We start from the raw sequence: 19,284 nt of genomic DNA on the forward strand, positions 1-19,284 counted from the left end.
CACAAGGAACATCCAACTTGCAGAACAGATGGATCTCTTCCCTGGTCTTTTTGAGGGGGTTTGAACAAACAATCTCCAGTGTCCCAAGAAAATGCCATAGCCTTAGGTATAGGTTGTCTTCTCTCTACTGATGACGACCCACTTTAATCACAGAGGGAGAGAAATTTTTCACTATATCAGTTAGGCAGAGGAAGAAATTTAATGATAGATCTGCTTTGTCTAGAGGCAGGACTCCTACCACAGCATCCCTTTCATTACAACATTTTCTAAGTCTAACCTGCTTTTCCAAGACTCATTAAAAGTACCTAAGCTAAGCATTTGGAAGTGTCATGTCAAACTTTGCTTTCCACTTCAAACATTTTTGTCTGTTTAATTATTTCATCATTCTTTAAAAACCCACTCTCATTTCTGTTTCAGCAGCAGAAATTCATCAGTTCAGTCTAAAACCAGGATAATTCTGGTTCCCCCATCTAAAAGGAGAGCTGAACTCCCTCAGCCCCACACCTAGAAGTACATCTTGGTAGAGTCTAGTTACTTTAGGTCTCAAAGAGACTGAGTTCCTCACCTGAGGATGGGAGGCCATGCATGAAAGGATACAGCTCCGGTGTTCAGGGCGAGAAAGGGAATGTACTGGACTGCCGGGAGCTATTCATCGTAAAGTTTAGCTGTCTCTGCCTGACTAATGATAACTAAGGGACAGAGTCTAATCTGAAATGTGCAGTGGTGTGTGTCTTGAAAAATACACTACAATGAAGGAGTACATTTATCAATATATTCTTTACTGTTCACCCTACATTCGGTCCATGTCCAGCCTACTTTGTGAAAAGATCTAACTAATAAAGATCTGAATATAATTAGTCTGGAATTAGTGAAATAGTTACAAAGCAGGGGACCAGTTAATGTCCTGGTTTACTGATTTATCTTCCTGCAAAATCAATTTTGAGCTCTTCTTATTAACAAAATGTTCACTTGTAATCAGTGATAACTAGTGCCAGCAATACAGTAGTTGAAATATTTTACAGGTAAAATAAACTGTAAACATAAGAAGTATAGCACTTTGATGTATATAAAATTTTCTCTTAATAATTGATTAGTGGATGATGAGAGAAATACACCTTACACATTAAATATTATGACTGACATAGCAGGTAAGTTCACTTCTGTCAATACGTCATATATCACTTAATTTTTCCATCACTTAGCATCTTCAGAAAGAACTTTCTGTGTGCCAAAATAATTAATAATCCTCTTTGAAGCATTTTAGCATAACATTTAATAGTAAAGGAAGGTATCAAAGTACCATTACGTGTATTTCTACATGAATATCTCTGTTTAGCATTTTGTAAAAATTCAGATGTAAGACAGTCATAGCACTGTAAAATGTCTTGTTGGGGACACACTTTAGCAACCATTTTGTCACCCAGAGATTCGTCTGTAATTCTTGGGAAATATTAACACACAGGCTTTATTCTCAAGCCTGGGAGAGTGTCATCCTGACCTCTGCTTACTGCTATTAAACATAGAAGGTTTACTTTGAAGCATTCATTTAAGGAAGTGAGTTATTATTCCTTTGCTTGACCTTAGCCTATGGTGTATATATCATGAGGTTCCATAGGACCATCATGCACAAGAAAATTGGTCTAGCAAAAGATAAAGTTAAAAACCATCTTAAAATATTTAAAAATCAAGAAGAGGCATTAATGCTTATGCGCTTATTACCTGTCTGCTAAATAGGCATCTATATATGCTGAAAAAAAAATGTTTAAAACTTGCCATTTTATATGTAGTAATCCCTAATACAAGTACCTTTCTATGAATCCTGTTGTTGAAGTTACTGTTATGTGAGCTATTGCTTATATTTATTACTGGGAAAACATTATTTTTAAAAGCATAGGAAAAAAATAGTTTTCAAGCTGTTTCCTTAATGAACTGGAAATAGTAACCCTGTCAAATGTAATATAAAAATAGTGTTATAAGCCTATGGCATCTATTTATTACCGGAGAACAAAAGCCTTCATCCATTTCCTTTAGAGAATGACATTTTTGTAATTCGCTGCCCATTTCATTTGTTCTAAAAGGACTTCTTAGGTTGACAAATATCCCACAGAAATGGCTTCTGATGCTTGATAGGATAATGTGCAGCCCCTTAGGACAAGGGCAAAAGCAGCAAACTTATCATCCTTTAGTTTAGCTTAGTATGGGTCAGTAACAGCGCCAGGGGTGACAGAAGATGTTAAAGTGTGGGAAGCAAGAACTAAGAGCTGTAGGAGGGTAGTTTTTATAGTTTATCCTTTCTTTCACCATGACGCTGCAGAGACAGCTTGAATCACATTGTTGATTTGGTTCACTGCACGCCACACTAACTGCTCCAGTAGGAGGGAAAAAAACACTTACGGGTCATTTTCCCCAATAGTGTGTGACATTTCAGCACTTATCCTATAGAGGAGGAAACACATGTTTAATATTTTAGCTTGAAGTTCATATTTTAAAGATGCATTACCACACTTGGAGGTCTGGTACTATAAATTTGAAGATTATTGTAGTACTACCAATGTGAGGATTTTGGAGGAGAAAGTGTTCTGCATGTTTAATTGTCCTCTACATTTTGTTCCAATTTTTTTTTCCCAGCAAGGCAGGGTAAGAATGAGCATTTGGCTCCTGTGGAGTGCACATTTTAAAAACAACAAACTAGACTTTAAAATCGTGATGATGGCTTTCATTCATCAAGAGCTGAAATCTATTTTGAAAGTGTCATTTTAGAAATGTGTTTAACAGAGGTACATCTTCCTCAGTGGTGGATGATTACTCCTCAGTCGTAGATCTTGTAAACTTTGTGCTGATCTAGCAAGATATTTCATGCAACGATTTTCTGCTAAAGCCAATTGGAGTGACTGAACATAATGAGTAAAATCATACCCTCTTTCTAAAACTTGCAGCTAGTCTTATACTAACTAGCCCAGTTACCCCTGTAAAATATTTTTCCACTGTCAGCTTCCCTAGTTTCTATTCTACACATTGAAGTCATAAAAATCATACTTTTATTCCCTGATTAAAAAAGGAGTTTTGGCAAACTGCATCCAAATGCAATTATATTCATAAGAAAAATCTCATACTGCAGTAAATCGATTTTGAATGCATTGGAATTATAAAGTGCTGCAAACCTAAGTGGCTTGAGTTCAAACCAGACTTTTATACTTTGGTTTGCAGACAGAATAAAGCCAATCTCATCCAGTTTACTCACCAGGTCAAATAAATTTTGCTTAAATGAAAAAAAAATGTAACCCTAACCAAACACAACAAAAATTTTACACATGGACACCTTTGGAGCTTTTCTTTGGTGTAGTTTTTGAAATTCCTCTTAGAGATTTTTTCAGAAATAACTTGAACCCTGGAACTCTGTGTCATATGAACCTTGGCAGGACGTAAACTCCTGTCAAAATACCTGGAATTCTTCCTGGAGGGGTGGGACTTGAAGTGTTCTCAAAAAGTTTGTTCTGATTAACTGTGCTTTAAGTTTGTGAGTACCAGAAGAACCTCTGATAGTGAGATGTAGGTCTCTAAATCACAAACCAACTTCTGAAGATTTATTTTAACTCTTTTTTTTTTTTTGGATGGCTTTTTTGCTGAAGGAAAGTGTTTTGATAACTCAGGCACTGGGGTGGTGGGACCTATTTTTTGATTGTATTCACAAACTTCCACTGTTGTGGAGCAAAATTGAGGTAACACTTTAATAACCCATACAGCCAAGGTTCAGACCACAGATTTTGAATGCTTTGTACAATTGTAATAAACCTTTCATAAAAGCAACAAAACATTTTTATATTTCTACTGCAAGAAATAAATTACTTCAAAAGGTCTGCCAATAACCGTTCTTTAAGTCCTACCTTTAAGTACAGCTTGCGAATGCTCCTTGCCTGCACCACGCACACCCACTACATATTAATTACAGAAGCTGTCTTTGCTGCAATAGCTATTCTGGTTGGGTGAGACCTGTTTTACAAAGAAAGTGGAATAATTTGTTGGTGTAATGTATGATCTGAATTAATGTATTTTTAAGAATCAAATTATCCTGATGCAAGAGCCCCTAAAGGGACTGATATAGTGGAGAAGGACTGAAAGTTTTGACATGGTTTAATGAGCTGTATGCTAACTCCACCTGAGTAATTAACAGGCTTGACAGTCCTTTTGAACAGTGATAGTCTCTGTAAGGATGTTTAATGCTTTAAGTATCATCAGCGCAAAAACCAAGACAGAGGCAGATCTGACTAGGGATTTTTTTTGTCAAAGGAGTCTTGACTTCATATTTTTTTACTCTATGAGTGATTAAGGCCAGTACTTTCAGAATCAGTAGCTATTTTTTCGGTAGCTCTAATTTTGAGTTCTCAACTGCACACTGCTTTCTCACAAGTTGTAGAGATATGAACATCCTATTCTTAAAAATGAAAATATGGATGCAAAGTGGCCCAATCCAACACAAGCATGTGCAAACACTCTTCTGTGAGTAAAAGATAAATGATTCTGTGGCAAGCAATTTCAATTCATGCTTTGTTGTAATTGTTAATATTTGCTAACATGCATATCATCTTATAAATCATTCTTTTAGAACTAAAAGAAATTGTTTTGTACCCGGAAATAATGAGAGGATAATATGATTAAATGCAAAGGCCTCAGCACTATTAAATTTTTTTCTCAGCCAAAGCAATACTCTGAAATGACAAAGCACAAATAATATGGAGAGATTTCTAACCAATTCTAAACTTCAACAGACCATTAACAACTGACCAATATCAAAGCCAGGTCCCTCAAAACTGCCCATCTTCTACGTAGCATAGTCCAGACCAGTTCTTTCCATGCAAACAGAAGGAGAGATGAAGAAAGGTGAAGCCTGTCAGCTGCATAAGATACAGAGATGAACATCAAGAAGTGCCTTTCTTTTATTTTCTAATTTTTTCTCTTATTTTTCTCTTTTTCCTTAATTTTCTTAATCTGAAATTCTTGATTAGTTATATTCATATATCATGTAAATCTGTACATCTTGATGGCTGTAATTTTTCTGCTTAACAGATTTTACTCCTTACTACGCCTGTCACTGGTTTAAGCAATCTGTGTGTAATTGATTTCTTCAGCAAAACAGATAACATTTGCTTAAAGCTCCTCTGATGGCTTTACAACCTCTACATTAGCAACAGCACTTCCATTTCTACTGGTATTCTAGTAAAATACAATTATTATATATCCATCACAGACAAAAAGGTGAAAAAAAGTGAGCAGGGAGTGTCAGTGCTGCATTTTCCCTGAGTTCAGCACTGCCCAAGCATCAGATTGTTCAGCTCTTATTGTGGTCACACTAAATGACTGTTAATGCCATCCCTATTCACTGATTTAATAACAGAACCAATGATATTTGTGACTCAGAAATAAATAGGGCTTTAATTGCCTTGCAGGTAAATTGACTTATTTTTAACTTCAGCAGAAACTTTTCTCTAACCATAAATAAAGAAAGAAAACAAGTTTTATTTTGTACAATATAAAATAATGACTTTTACAGGTTCTACTTCAGATAATTAAAGTAAAACAAAATATAAAACCATCCCTCAGGACAAAATGTTTTTGTCTAGAAAGGACATAAGGAAGGGAAAATAAGATAGATGCGCAGAGGAACTTAATTGTAGCATACAAAGACTCAAGGGACTGCAATGTGGCCTCTCTCCTCTTTTCTCTGGTGTTCTGTAGATTGCAATTAGGCATCAGAGTGCTGGACAGTGGATGTTTACTACTGAGAAAGGAAAGGCAGCACACTAGAATTTTTAAGTGGTTTTATTATTATATCCAAAGAAATCACTGCAGTTTTCTAAGATAGTTAACTTCCATTTAACACATATGAAGAAATATTTCCAGCTTCCAAGGATAAGCATACGTGTGAGATATTTCAATGACTAGACAGATCAGGTTGTAAAAGACAGTGCTCAAACTGTATTCTCTTTGACTGCAATCTACTAGGTTTCAAAGAGGGAAAGAGTGGATTTATTCCCCTCCACTTTGGAAATCAGAAGAGAGGGAAAGCCGTCCTATATGATCCTTTTTCTGACCCTAAACAGTGAACATACTAGTAATGAGTGAAGGTCATTCTCATCAGCCACAGAATAAAAAGCTCTTGAAAAGTAATACTATTCCATCTGAGCTGAATCAAGGAAAGGACAGAAGAGCATGCTCAACTTGGGTATGCTCCTCATGGATATAAATGATTTTCTGGATTGGTGCCAGTGTGTTCAACACCTTACAAGATCTGTCCTCAGGTGAATAAGCAGGGGTGATCACCTGAAACTAAATTCTGCTGTGTAGCCCATTACCAGCATCTTGGCATGTTCCTGCTGCTGGGTGCCCACAGCCTAGGTTCTACCCCTGTCACTCTGGGTGTATGTACACAGGGCAGTGCTGAAGGTAGGTAGGAGCTAGTTGTTCTGTGTGTGTGTATGCTCTGCCAAAAATAAATATTTGCAGCTCAGAGAGTATCATGCAGAAACACCTTCTCCATTTTCCTTTTTTTTTTTTTTTAATTTGAGCTTTTTCATTTTCTGTGAATTTTAAAAGAGAGAAAACTGCCTGCTGAAAGCCCACAAAGTGATTATTTCTCAAATCTGGGATATCAGGGGAGAGTGAGGGTTCTAAGTAAGCTAAATAAATCATATATGCAGAATGTAAAACAAAAAATTGGCCTGTTTCATATTGATGTGGTAAAACCAGAATGGAAAATTTACATCCCAGCTGAGATCTGACTCTCATGTGTGTCTTGCAGATGCAAGAGCTACATTGCATTTTCACAGAGCAAACATGTCTGATAAAAGTACTGGGAAAAGTCACTGGGTTGTGAAGTGAAAGATAGAGCTAGTCTTGCACATTGTTTCTTGTTTAATTGTTTATGTGTTCATTCACAAAGTTATAGGCAAAGATCTATGTTGGTTAAAACATATATACTTATATTTTAAATAGTAAATTTTTCTTGTCTTTCACTGAAAGATAACTGATGTGGTTTGGTGTGGTACAATTTTATATCCTAAATAGCTTCTTAAGGAAATGACAGTACTAAGAATGCTTTTTTTTCCCCTTCAGCTTGCAGAAGGTGCTAAAACAGCAATCCTCAGCTTTGAGGATCTCAAAACCTCTTGCTCAGAATTAAGATTCATGTCAGTTTAGTGAGAGCAGAAAAGATCTCTGTGTGAGAGGCAGCTGATATTTTTCTCCCACCATAAATCTTGATTTCAGAGCTCTGATTTCAGAAGTGGGAAAACTGAAGCCCAAAGAGCTTAAGGGGAAAACTTAAAAGCACTTATTTGGCCTAGATTCAAGAGTGTTAAACTAGCTTAGCTACTTGGGCACCTAAGTACCACCACCTCTCAAAAATTTTCATATTATGAGCTCTGAAAAATTAGAATATGTAGATTTGATCATATTGCCCCTTTGGGAAGGAGGATTCAGGCTTAAAGTATGTGAGGGGGAGAAGATGGCCAAGATCTGATCTGAATGCATCCATGTAACTAAAGATGCATTTTAAAACTGATCTAATTATATCAATTAAAAAACTTGGCACATTAGCTTTTAACTCATTTTGCTTTTATTGATTTAGATAGAAGCTGTAGTTTAGTGTGAAAACTGCTGTTTGGTCTTGAACTTGCCTGACTTGTCCCTGATTTTTAGTAGAGTGCAGAAATTATGCCTGCTGGACCACTGTAGGCATTGCCCAAGGAGCCAGGCAAGGCTTCCCTCTGCTTCCTTCTCCTACCTGAAATGTAAGTAGTGCTGGACTTGCAGTCACTTTATGGTTCCATCAACGGTCCTGAGACAGCAGCAGGCAATCAGTGATTTGCTTTTTCTCCACCACAGGAAAGAGAATAGAGAGCCTTTGCTACAGTTCCCACACATCAGACCTCACTATTGTTGATGCCAAAGCATGACCAAAATATTTACCTATAAAAATAAAGGGTACATCTACTGCTTGGAGATCATCAAGCAACAATGCAGAGCAATATAGTTATTTTAGAGGGCATCTGGTCCTTGGTTTGGTTTGGCCTTGCCATCTATCTTCATCTGACATGCATTTGTCTACCACTCACTCACACGCCTTAACATTAGCCAGGACCAGCATCCTTAGATCAACAAAATGCTGCAGTGAGGGCCCTACTGGTTGAAAGTCTGGGCCCTGTCTAGCCTCTGTTACAGGTTTCTCATCCTTGCTCTGCATGTTTTAAAGAATGTGAGTAGAAAGTGTGAATACAAGTGATCAGTTCCTAAGGAACATATTGTAGTCTACGTTGCCCATCATAAGCTAAGTACCCTATTTATAGTGAGGATAAAATTGCAGTATCATATTTGAAAGTACTCTGGCATTATGATTGCAGACACACCTTTTACAGTGCTTTTGTTCGCCTTATTAAAAGACTCCCTAGGCTGGAACTATCAATGTATACTTTAATCCACAGAGGTAGTTTTTTAATGGATAACTGCTATCAATTTTTTTTACTCCTATCCATGGCTTGCACAAATCAAAGTTGAGGAAGGACATTCTGTGTATGTTAACTTGCACCTGATTCTTGCTGCTAAAGAAACACCTTTACTAAAATTTGTAGAGCAAAGCTGTCTCACTGCCTCTGGCTCCCTGCACCAGCAAAGGCTGTCACTTTCTTTTTCAAAGATGGGGAAAGACACTAAAATAGACCTGACAGCTTGTTTAAAGGGGCCTTCAAATATGTTTAAGGTCATATTTTCCATTTTTATGGAGTTTTCTTGATTTTAAATTATTGTTAAATTCTGAGGCTTTGCCGTTTAATTGCTGAATTCTTTCATGAGCCTAAGAATTGCTCCAGAAACAGATATTTAACCTCTCCTTCCTCACTGAGATACTAAAAAACCTTCTTTTCTCAGACCCAGTTTTATTGGTTTGTGCAAGAGCCAAAAATGCAGATACTGATATTCAAGTCTGGTTCTTCCAGAGGGTCTGTAGGAAGCGAGCACTTGCTGGTGGAGAATCAGTGCAGTAAATAAAAGTTCTTAAAGTCTGAACACTTTGTGGCTCATTTTCTTCTTGGAAATACACCTGAGAGTTTCCAAGAAATACCTCAACCAGTAATGGATCTCTTTGCCCTTCTCCTCTACTTTTTAGGATACAATCATATCAGGTGTCTCTTATCACTTTCATCTCTTTTCTCCTTTCCAGAATTTAAAATAGAAAGTGGACAGCTATTTGTTTTTCTCATACCTAACTGATAGAAGAAATTTTGCAGCAGTCATTAGGAAAATATTTTATTTCTTTGGGTTTTGGGGTTTTTTTTAAGAAGCGAAAAATATCTGATACCTTTAATCCTTTTTAATTTTTAAATTTAGCAAGGAACTTTTTACTTGTTATGTATTTTACTGAGCAAGCTCTGAGAAATGCCTGTGATACTAGAAACAGTCATTAATGGTTTTTTGTCCTCCCTTGTATCACAAGCCTTATCATCATCATTCACTCTTCTTCAATTCCTCTTACCTATTATATCATGTTTTTAAAAAGCAAGGTCTGACATGTAATGTGGGTTTTTGGTGTTTCACCAAATTTGTCTCTCAGCCTCAGTAGGAAAAGATTAATATTAAATAACAATAACAGAGGGTTGAAGTTTGGCAGTTCATCCACTTTTGAATTATCCCCATGGGGAGAGAAAAAAAGTACAACTAATTTTTTTTCCTATGTTGTTCAGAGAAGTTGAGGGAATGAGGATTACTTTTTAGTCTTCTCATAAATCCAGAATGGTTGCAAGAATTTTGCTCAAACTTTTTAAAAAATCACTTTGGGAACAAGTCAAAGTATGTTTTTTAATAGTAACTATGTAATTTACTGTAAAGAGGTTGACAACTGAATTGAGAAGTGGAATTAAATTTAAAAATGTGTTTGAGTGTGCTATCCTTCTCTGCAATGGCAGGAAATTCTTTCATAACGTATGTCCAATCTTTCACTTAAAAAGGCAACTAGTGTCGAACCTGCTATTTTCTTGATGAATGAAAACAGTTTTCTGCTGTTGAACTGATAATAGGCTTTTATTATACTAACATGAAGACATCTTCACCAAATCTATCAAGAATCCAGTATGTAAGTAGAGTATACAAGCTATCTATTGGCACTTTTCCCAGGAAACTGATTTATCTTTTCATCAACAAATGACTACTGCTACTGCTTAATCGAGCAATATTTGCAAAATATCATTTTAATGGGGGCACATTTGGTCAGTGTCAAGTGACTTAGGTCATGTTTTAACTATGCAATTCCATGTTGAGATTCTCACTGATCACTAAAAAAAGTGAGATATTTCAGTTCTGGTATTTCAAGATGGAAACTAAGTGTACCATGGATTCAGCCATGCACTAGTGCAACAGTACTCATTTGGCCTCCCTATACAGTTTCCACCTTCTGTAAAAACTGGGGAAAAAATATCTTAAGTTCTATAACTGCAAAACAAAGATTAACTTGTCAAGGCTGGTTAAAACTAATTTCTGAATCTACATTAAAATTGATTAAAAACTTTCCCAGTCAGGTACTACATCTGAGGTGGGAGATGACTAAGAGATGACTAAGGACTGTTCTGCACCTATGGTCTCTTTGAAATCAGCTGTGCTCCCCAGTGCTCTGCTTCACGAGCCCTGGGCTGCAGTGTCAGTGCCAATTACATTGCACGAGGCAGGTACCAGGGTCAGGTAACTGGAACAGCCCGAACTGATCACACAGACAAGACTTTGAAATAGAGGCTTTTAGAGTTGCTTTTTGTAGAGAATGAAGCAAATGTAAATCACTTCATACCAATTTGCCTGGGACAAGCAAAACAGGAAATAGACCTCAGGGTGTGTGGTGAGGACTTGTGAGACAGTACTCTCACAGAGGCAGAATTCATGCTATTGCAAACTCCTCAAAGCCATATTCAACAGTACCACTTTAAGTCTTTCTGCAACAGACTTTGTATCCTATAACATATTACAGTTCTAGTTGATCTTGAAAGGCCAGAATTAAGGTTGTTATAAGGATCACTCATGAATTTCTCTAAGACTTTGATTTCACAAAGAGTCAAGATCTTTATCATAGCCATCTCCTCAAAAGCCGAGATCTTAAACTTAATCACACCATCAAAAAAAAAATCAGGAAGCTGTTTATGCAGAGAGTTAGAATTAGACACACTAAACTGTGACACTTAGGTGTTGCTTTTTAAAAGATAAGTAGATGTATGATATAATTTGATAAAGAATATCTATGATTAAAATATACTAGTTGTTTGCTGTTTTTTAAACTTTCTCTTAAGGCAGCAGTGTTCTACAAAGATGCCATCAAGAACAATAAATGTTATTAAATAATTCTACAAAATTTATGGCATACATTATTTTGGTCGAGTATTTCATCCTTTGTGCTTTCTCTGCTTCTTATGCTCGAAGGTGTATTTGTTAAGATAAATGAAGCCTAATTTTCAAAGTGTTTAGGCTAATGTTTAGGCTAGTGTTTTGGCCACAACAACCCCATGCAGCGCTACAGGCTGGGCACAGAGTGGCTGGAAAGCAGCCAGATAGAAAGGGACCTGGGGGTACTAATTGACAGGAAGCTCAACATTAGCCAACAGTGTGCCCAGGTGGCCAAGAAGGCCAATGGGATCTTGTCCTGTATCAAAAATAGCGTGGCCAGCAGGACCAGGGAAGTGATCCTTCCCCTGTACTCTGCGTTGGTGAGGCCACACCTTGAGTATTGTGTTCAGTTCTGGGCCCCTCAGTTCAGGAAGGATATTGAGGTGCTGGAGCGGGTCCAGAGAAGAGCAACAAGGCTGGTGAAGGGACTGGAGCATAAGTCCTATGGGGAGAGGCTGAGGGAGCTGGGGTTGTTTAGCCTGGAGAAGAGGAGGCTCAGAGGTGACCTCATCACTGTCTATAACTACCTGAAGGGAAGTTCTAGCCAGGTGGGGGTTGGTCTCTTCTCTCAGGTACTCAGCAATAGGACAAGAGGGCACGGGCTTAAGCTCCGCCAGGGGAAATTTAAGTTGGATATCAGGAGAAAATTCTTTACAGAGAGAGTAATCAGGCATTGGAATGGGCTGCCCAGAGAGGTGGTGGATTCACCATCCCTGGAGATTTTTAAACGCAGATTGGACGTGGTACTGAGTGCCATGATCTAGTAAATGGACTGGATTTGGACCAAGGGTTGGACTCGATGATCTCGGAGGTCTTTTCCAACCCAATCGATTCTATGATTCTATGATTCTATGATTCTATGATTCTATGTCACTACTGTATTTTCCATTTTGACAACAGAACTAGTAAGACAAACAAAAATATTGTTGAACATCAGATCATGAGGCAGAATCCTAATGCTGTGAGGTCACACAGTAACATGATAGAAATATAATGCTGCAGAAACTGTGAACATATTGAAATAAAACCAAATTTTAACCTCATCATATTGTTTTAGGACTTCCTGAGAAGGCTCTGTGAAAGTAAAAAGACCTTTCATGACACAATAATTGATATGCCTTTTAAAACCCTTTGTTAGTGTTAGCACGTTTAAGAGAACATCTTGACCATATATGACAATCAAGTTTATAGTATTCAAATTGAATGCTTTGCGTAGGAAGATGTGTATTTTACATAGCCATGTTGAATAAGCTGAAGTATAAACAAATATGGCTATAATTTTTAATGTAACTTTCCTGGATGAGAGGAGTTGATTTCATAGCCTAGAGCTATGAAATCGGGTCCTTTCAGGCTGTTTTCAAGACTGCAGCTTGTGCATTACTGCATTTTCTTGATTTCTGTTGATTTTAATATTTTTTTTAAAATCCTGAGCAGAATGGAAGAGTTTGGTTTTTGTTGACATTTAACCACTAACCAATCAGTTTCATTTTCTTCTGTGAGAAAATCATGGATTGAGTTCTCTTTGAGGATTTTTCTAGGCTTGCGGAGAAGAAAGTGGTGACTGAGAATAGTCTGCATGAATTTACCAAGGGTAAAATGGCTCTGGCCTTCCCAATTGCCTTCTGAAATGAAATTACTAGGCCTGTGGATGACAGTAAAGTGCTATCTGTATTCATTTTACAAAAGTTTTCACCACAGTATTCCATGGCATCCTTATATCCAAACTGGGACATTTTGATCTAAAGAATGAACTGTGAGGTGTATGAAAAGCAGTCTGTACTGATGAGCTACCAGTGCGTATATGGAATTCCACAGAGGTCTGTCCCAGGAGTAGTCCTGTTTAAAGTCTTTATCAATGACCTGGAGATAGAATGATATAGACTGTGCACTCTCATCAAGCCTGCAGACAGAAGAATACCGGGATGCAATCTGGTGCCCGCAAAGGAAAAGTGCCTTTGAACAGGCTCGTGAATTGAATAAGGGCACATTTGGGACAGTAGCACACCTTACAGTGCTAGATGCTGGGGGCTGGCATGCTGGAAGGAAGGTTTTAAGTGAGGGAGGTATTGTGTGGTGTGCTGGTTTAAAGGTAAACCAGCAGGGGAAATGAACTCAACTCAAAAGAGAGATTATAAATCAGAATAACAATTTAATAAAATAATACAGTAAGTATGATTATGCAGACAAATAATTGGTTTTAACCCACAAAACCCAAGTGCATAATCCAGTACCCTGGGACATGAACAGAGTGATGTTCTTTGGGCCCCCAGAGTCCAAAGTAAAAGGAGAGGGGAAAACTGTTGGTGAGAGTGCTTTGCAGTCTGGTCAGGAGTGGTGGTTGCAGTCCGGTTGAGAGTGGTGGTTGCAGTCCAGTCGAGAGTGGTGGTTGCAGTTTGGTTGAGAGTAGTGGTCTGCAGTCTTCCTCTGGATCCCACAATTGGTTAAAAAAGTCCCAAGACCCCAAGATTATATATCCTCCAGTTCAGGCAGGAATGCCCAGTAAGTCCCTCAGGGTAGGGAGTTCCACAGTGGGTGTGAGGACAGGAGCATCCTCTTGTCTCACAGGCCTTTTAACACCCAGTTTATAGCCTGAGGAGTCAGGCCTGCTCTGGGCAGATTGTGTAAATGGGCTATTGATAACAGTTTCTGGGAAATGGCATGGAAGGCTATAGAATACACAGTTTTGGGTTACACCCATCCAGTGATGAACTGGTCCTAGCTGTTCTAACTAGGACATGTGGATGTATGGAATTTCTCTTGTCATGAGGATTATTGAGCAGTTGAGTAGGTTGCCTGGAGAAGTTATGGAATGTCTGCCTTTGAGGCTTTTCAAGACCCAAAGAAAAAAACTATTGACTATCCTTTTGACTAAGCTTTGAGCAGTGGGGTGGACTAGGTGACCTCTCAAGGTGTCTTCCAGAAGATATTGATCAATGATTCTAATGATGGAAATGATGGATTTCTCATCCTTGGTTCTGGTGCTTTGGGTGTTGGGGTTTTTTTACATTCATGTTTTTCTTCTAGTAAGTTGAAAGGGAGATGGTGTCTCTTCTAGCAGTAAATAATTTGGAGGAACAAGCTTTGTATCTTGGATGACTCTAAGAGTACAAATCTAATTACTATGAACCAGACATGAAAAAAGAATCAGATCTGGAAAGTAGAATGAGGTTCTAACCCCATGCTTAAAACTTTGCCTCTACTATTGGCACCTGTGTCATATCTGTATGCCCAGAACTAGCCTGATCAAAAGTCTGAGGTGCGAGTTTATACTTCTGAATTCTCAGTCAGGTTGACAGGAACCATGGGGGGTTCCTTTTTAGCCTTTCCTTGCCATGCGTAAGCAATTAACTCACTGGGATTATCTGTGCATTAACATCTATCAAATTCTCTTCTATCACATGGAACTAGGATATTGATCTTTTCTCTTCTGTTTTTTTGTGAAAAATTATTATTTGTGGTCTCGGCTCATTTAAGTAAAAGGAAAAATACCATCTACTTTTCCCCATTGACTGTGTAGGGGAATTTAGGCATTTACTAATGAGGATTGGGTACACTGGGTGCTTTAAAATTAGATTCACGTTAAATGCCTAACCTGAGTGAACTTGATCCCACCCTCAGTCATTAATGGATTATAATGATATTCATTTTACAGAAAGGCTCACTTAGAATGTGTGTTAGCAAATTCTGTTTGAAATTTTCAAAAGCAGCAAAAGTTACCTGGATGGCTGCTCTCATTCATTTAAATGAACTTGTAGGCAGCTGTCAAAAAATATTCTTCAGGACAGAGGGCATCATTCTTCTCTTTCTACAGTGCTGTGTCAGTGCAGTCCTAATCTGTGACCACGCCTTATGTATCTTCTCTGCAATATGTGTAGTACTACGACTCATGGTAAAAATAAAATGATAAATCTGTTCATTAGTGAAGAAAATATTTCCTCCTATCAATTAGTCAGGCATAATTAGAAAAAAGATATTGTTTTTAATCAACAATTTTTGGTTATTAATTTAGTTTTAAATTCAGATCATTTAACATTATATTTTCTGTAGTTGGTAATTTGAGAAGCTGAACAGGTTAATTTTGTGTCTGAGGTAGTAAATCTGGCTTTCATACATATGTAACATACTTCTAAGCAGAATATGACTTACAAAACTAACTTAACGAGCAAAGACATTAAAATACATGACACTCAGAAGTCAGGAAATTACAAACAGTTGTCAATCCAAGCATTCCTCTCCATCTCTGAGAGTATTCTTTGTCATGAAATAATTTGTTTAAACACTAGCATTTTTAAAAGTTTTCTTTATTAGTACACCAACTGGAAAATGGCCATTGAAATAAGTTACTTACTTTCTCTCTTAATTTTTTTTTTCCCCTTGTATACTTTGTTCACTAGTCTTGTCCAAGGCAATGGAAGTCAGCTGAAGTTCTTCCACCGGTTTCCAGTGTATCAGACCACTTCTCAAGTGAGGTAGATGGTAGCCCAGGAGATGGAAAAAAAGACACACACCAGCTGTAGGTCAAGGGAAGAGAGAGGTGAATTACCCTGTTATTTCCTGGGATTTTCTGCATAAGTGGTTCTCAGCATAACATATGTACTCTGGAGTTAGTGTGTCGTTACCATGAATTCGTTCAGCATTCATTGTAATGGCTGTGATCATCAATCCGATTAGTACTCATATAGATGTCAATGATGTTTCATTACAATTTATTATTAGTTAATGAACACCTATATTAGGGTCATACTATACTCATTTAAAAAAACTGCTTAGAAGGGTTAGCCATGAAATTTGGTGGTAGCTAAGTTTTGTGTCTCAAATCAATCCTCAGCATCTCTCAGTAAGTGAAATCTTATTGCTTGGAAGATCCCTGCTAGGAGATAGAGACAGAGAACTTACATCCATACTTTTAGTCTGGGAAAGGTGCAAAGCCCACTCAGTGCTCTCCAGCTCCTGGGGTCCTTCTGCCTCTATCCTGTGCCTGCCTGTTTGGCCAGAGGCTGCCAACCCCTGGCCCTGTGCAGTGTTTTGGCATGTAATGAGAATCAGATGTGGGAGCTGCTTCCAAGTAGCAGGGACCAGAATGCACTTAGTTTTGTGCCAGTGGTTCTCCCAGGTCTGACTGGTTTTGTGGGGACTGTTGTTTGGTTGTGGGAGGGTTTTTGTTTGTGTTTGTTTGGTTGTTTTTTGTTTGGTTGTGTTTTTTTTTTTTAATCATTATTTTCTGTCCTGGGCAGCTACCTTTGGGAACACTGCACTCTTGCAAAATCTATTTCAGGCAATAGTTTTGAATGGAAGAATAGGCAAACAAATTGTCACAGGGATGGCTAGTATATTTAGTTTGTTTCAAAATAAATGGGGAAATAATAAGTGATGTTTGTACATTACTGTTGATAAAGAAATTGTTCTGCATATTTCTACTGATATTGTACATTAATCACTTCGCATGAAATTATTAATACTCAGAAATCATGACAGTGAAAGCATCTGTGCTTTTTGGTATGAAAGTGGAGGCTACAGGATGAGGCTGTTTCATGATGCTTAGTTAGGCTGACTCTCCCTGAGCCGACGGTACTCTGTGGATGTCTTTTAGCTGCAACCTTCCTATGCTTCCACTGGATCAGGCACGGGGCCCTTCTAGCTAGCACACTGGGACTGCAGGAGCTTTCTTAGATCCAGGGAGCTTCCCTACTTATTCCTTCGGTATCCCTTTCTATATTCCAGTTAGTTATATATGACACTCTTCAATCATTTCCAGCTGCTGTTAACTATTAATTGTGGTTTAACATCATGACTAAGTCCTTGCATACAAGGACTTCCTTTGCCCTTGAACTACTACTGCTTATATGTCTCCATCAAAACAATAAAACATCATAAAAATGTATTTTTCCTGAAAACCCTTTCTACATTTCTTTGTAACCATCACAACTTCCTTTTAGTTCAGTGGGTTTTGTACCTTTAGATTTGTCCATAACTGTCAATTCACACCTGCTCCACCCTTTTCACTGTTTCCTCCTTAATTCTCAATTCTAAGTTTAACATTTTATTAGTTAACATTGTGTCCAACTTCTTTTATGAGAGTTGTTAGAGCATTCCATTTTGTTGTTCAACACATAATTTTTTTTCTCAGATCCTTCTTGGGCTATCACTCCAGCCATGCCAATGATCCTTTTTTCCACCCTTCCGTAAAGTGCAAACTGCTCCTCACTGCCTTTGAGAGCCTTCACAATCCTTACTCCTAAGTCAGTAACTTGTATCTCCCATCTTCTTTGCTTTTCCACTGTCATTCCCCCTTTCTTGCATTTCCACTGTTGCTGTGCTTTGCACCTTCTTACACCATGAAGCAATGTCTCAGTGCAGATCCACAAGGCTGCGACTCTAACTTCAGATTCTGATATCTTTTGTAATACTTACCAAAAGGCTTTAGGATCAATAGTGAGAGAAGAGCAATTTGAATTTTGCTTTGAATTATTAGGGGAGGGTGTGGCATTGTTCTCTTTTTATTTTGGTTCATGCAGATGTACCCTGACAAGGAGATTTCTTTGTTGAGAAGATCATGTCTCCACCACACCTCAGGACAGCATGTACCATATATGTGGTGCCAATGGAATACAATAACAACAATAATAATAACCCCTACCCAGAAAACCTCATTAAGGACCTCAGGTATCCCTTGAGTTATGTATTGATCCATGTAAAGGATTGCTGTGTCATGCACTTACATGAAAGGCCAGATTTAAATCCCCCCAAAAGCCACAGAAGAGCTCACATTACAGCTCCACAAAGAAGCTTGATTAAATGTGAATTTAGTCCAAGGTCTGAAGTGTACATATTAAAACTCCTGAGGATCTTTTAATCAAAACTTGGACCCTTTTGCGTGGTTAAATCTGTGATTTTTGTTAGGTGATATTGACATGGATTGTTTGCTGATGCATTGTGATTTAATGCCATGTGACCATAATCCCTGCATGCAAACGATTAATTACAAAGTGTGTTTGATTTTTTTAAAGGATTTATCACATTTCCTCCACTTCTGCCTCTGTTTAGATTACAGTCTAAAAACCACATGCCTTTAATTTTTTAGTTTTATTTGAATTATGTCAGAGTATGTAATAATTCACAAGCTATTTAGCTTTTGAATTAAAACAGTTAATTGTTGTTTATAAAATATTATGTCTTCAAGTCTACAGAAACTTTAAGCATTTCTGTATTTGCTTCAAGGCATGAGAAGACAGTGACACAGCTCATTTCCTCTGCTGAGCCCTCTTTGCTGCCTTGTACAACACTTATTTCAAAGCACGCCACAGCTTAGAACTGTCGTGATCCCCATTAATATAAAATCATTGACCTCTGCTCCTGCTGGTGCGACTAAATTACATTCTGCTGCTCAGCAGCAGCCGCATATGGGGCCAGCTCTTTTAGTCATGGCCAGGTGCCTTGATGTCAGTGCTGCCCCTCCTACGCTCAGGGTTTTCCTTTAATGAGGATTATGCACCTTCAAAGATTGAGGAAACCCACTCCCAGGATGGCAGCCTTTCTAATGGCATCTGGTCTTACCATACAGTGACTCCGTGTTGTAGGAAGCTGTGGAGACGTACTTTGTTTCCACTACCCCCACCCCCCCCAGTAAGGAATTGTGAGAGTTCATTATTTGGTAGCTGTTTTCTCCCTTGACCAAAAAACCCAGGACACTGTGAACAGAAATATCACATTTTTACAAAGCCCTGTACTGCTGTGTTAAACAGTATCCCACAATGTGTCAAAACCTGGGTGGGATTCCTTACCCCTCTCTCTGCCTTTTAGTTCATGATGCTTAAAAATAAAGTGCACGAAGCAGTTTTATAGTCTTCACATTTTTGTGTTCTTACGAAAAAC

The sequence above is a fragment of the Corapipo altera genome, unplaced genomic scaffold (assembly GCF_003945725.1).
Source record: "Corapipo altera isolate COAL_440 unplaced genomic scaffold, ASM394572v1 2b, whole genome shotgun sequence".
Taxonomy (NCBI): domain Eukaryota; kingdom Metazoa; phylum Chordata; class Aves; order Passeriformes; family Pipridae; genus Corapipo; species Corapipo altera.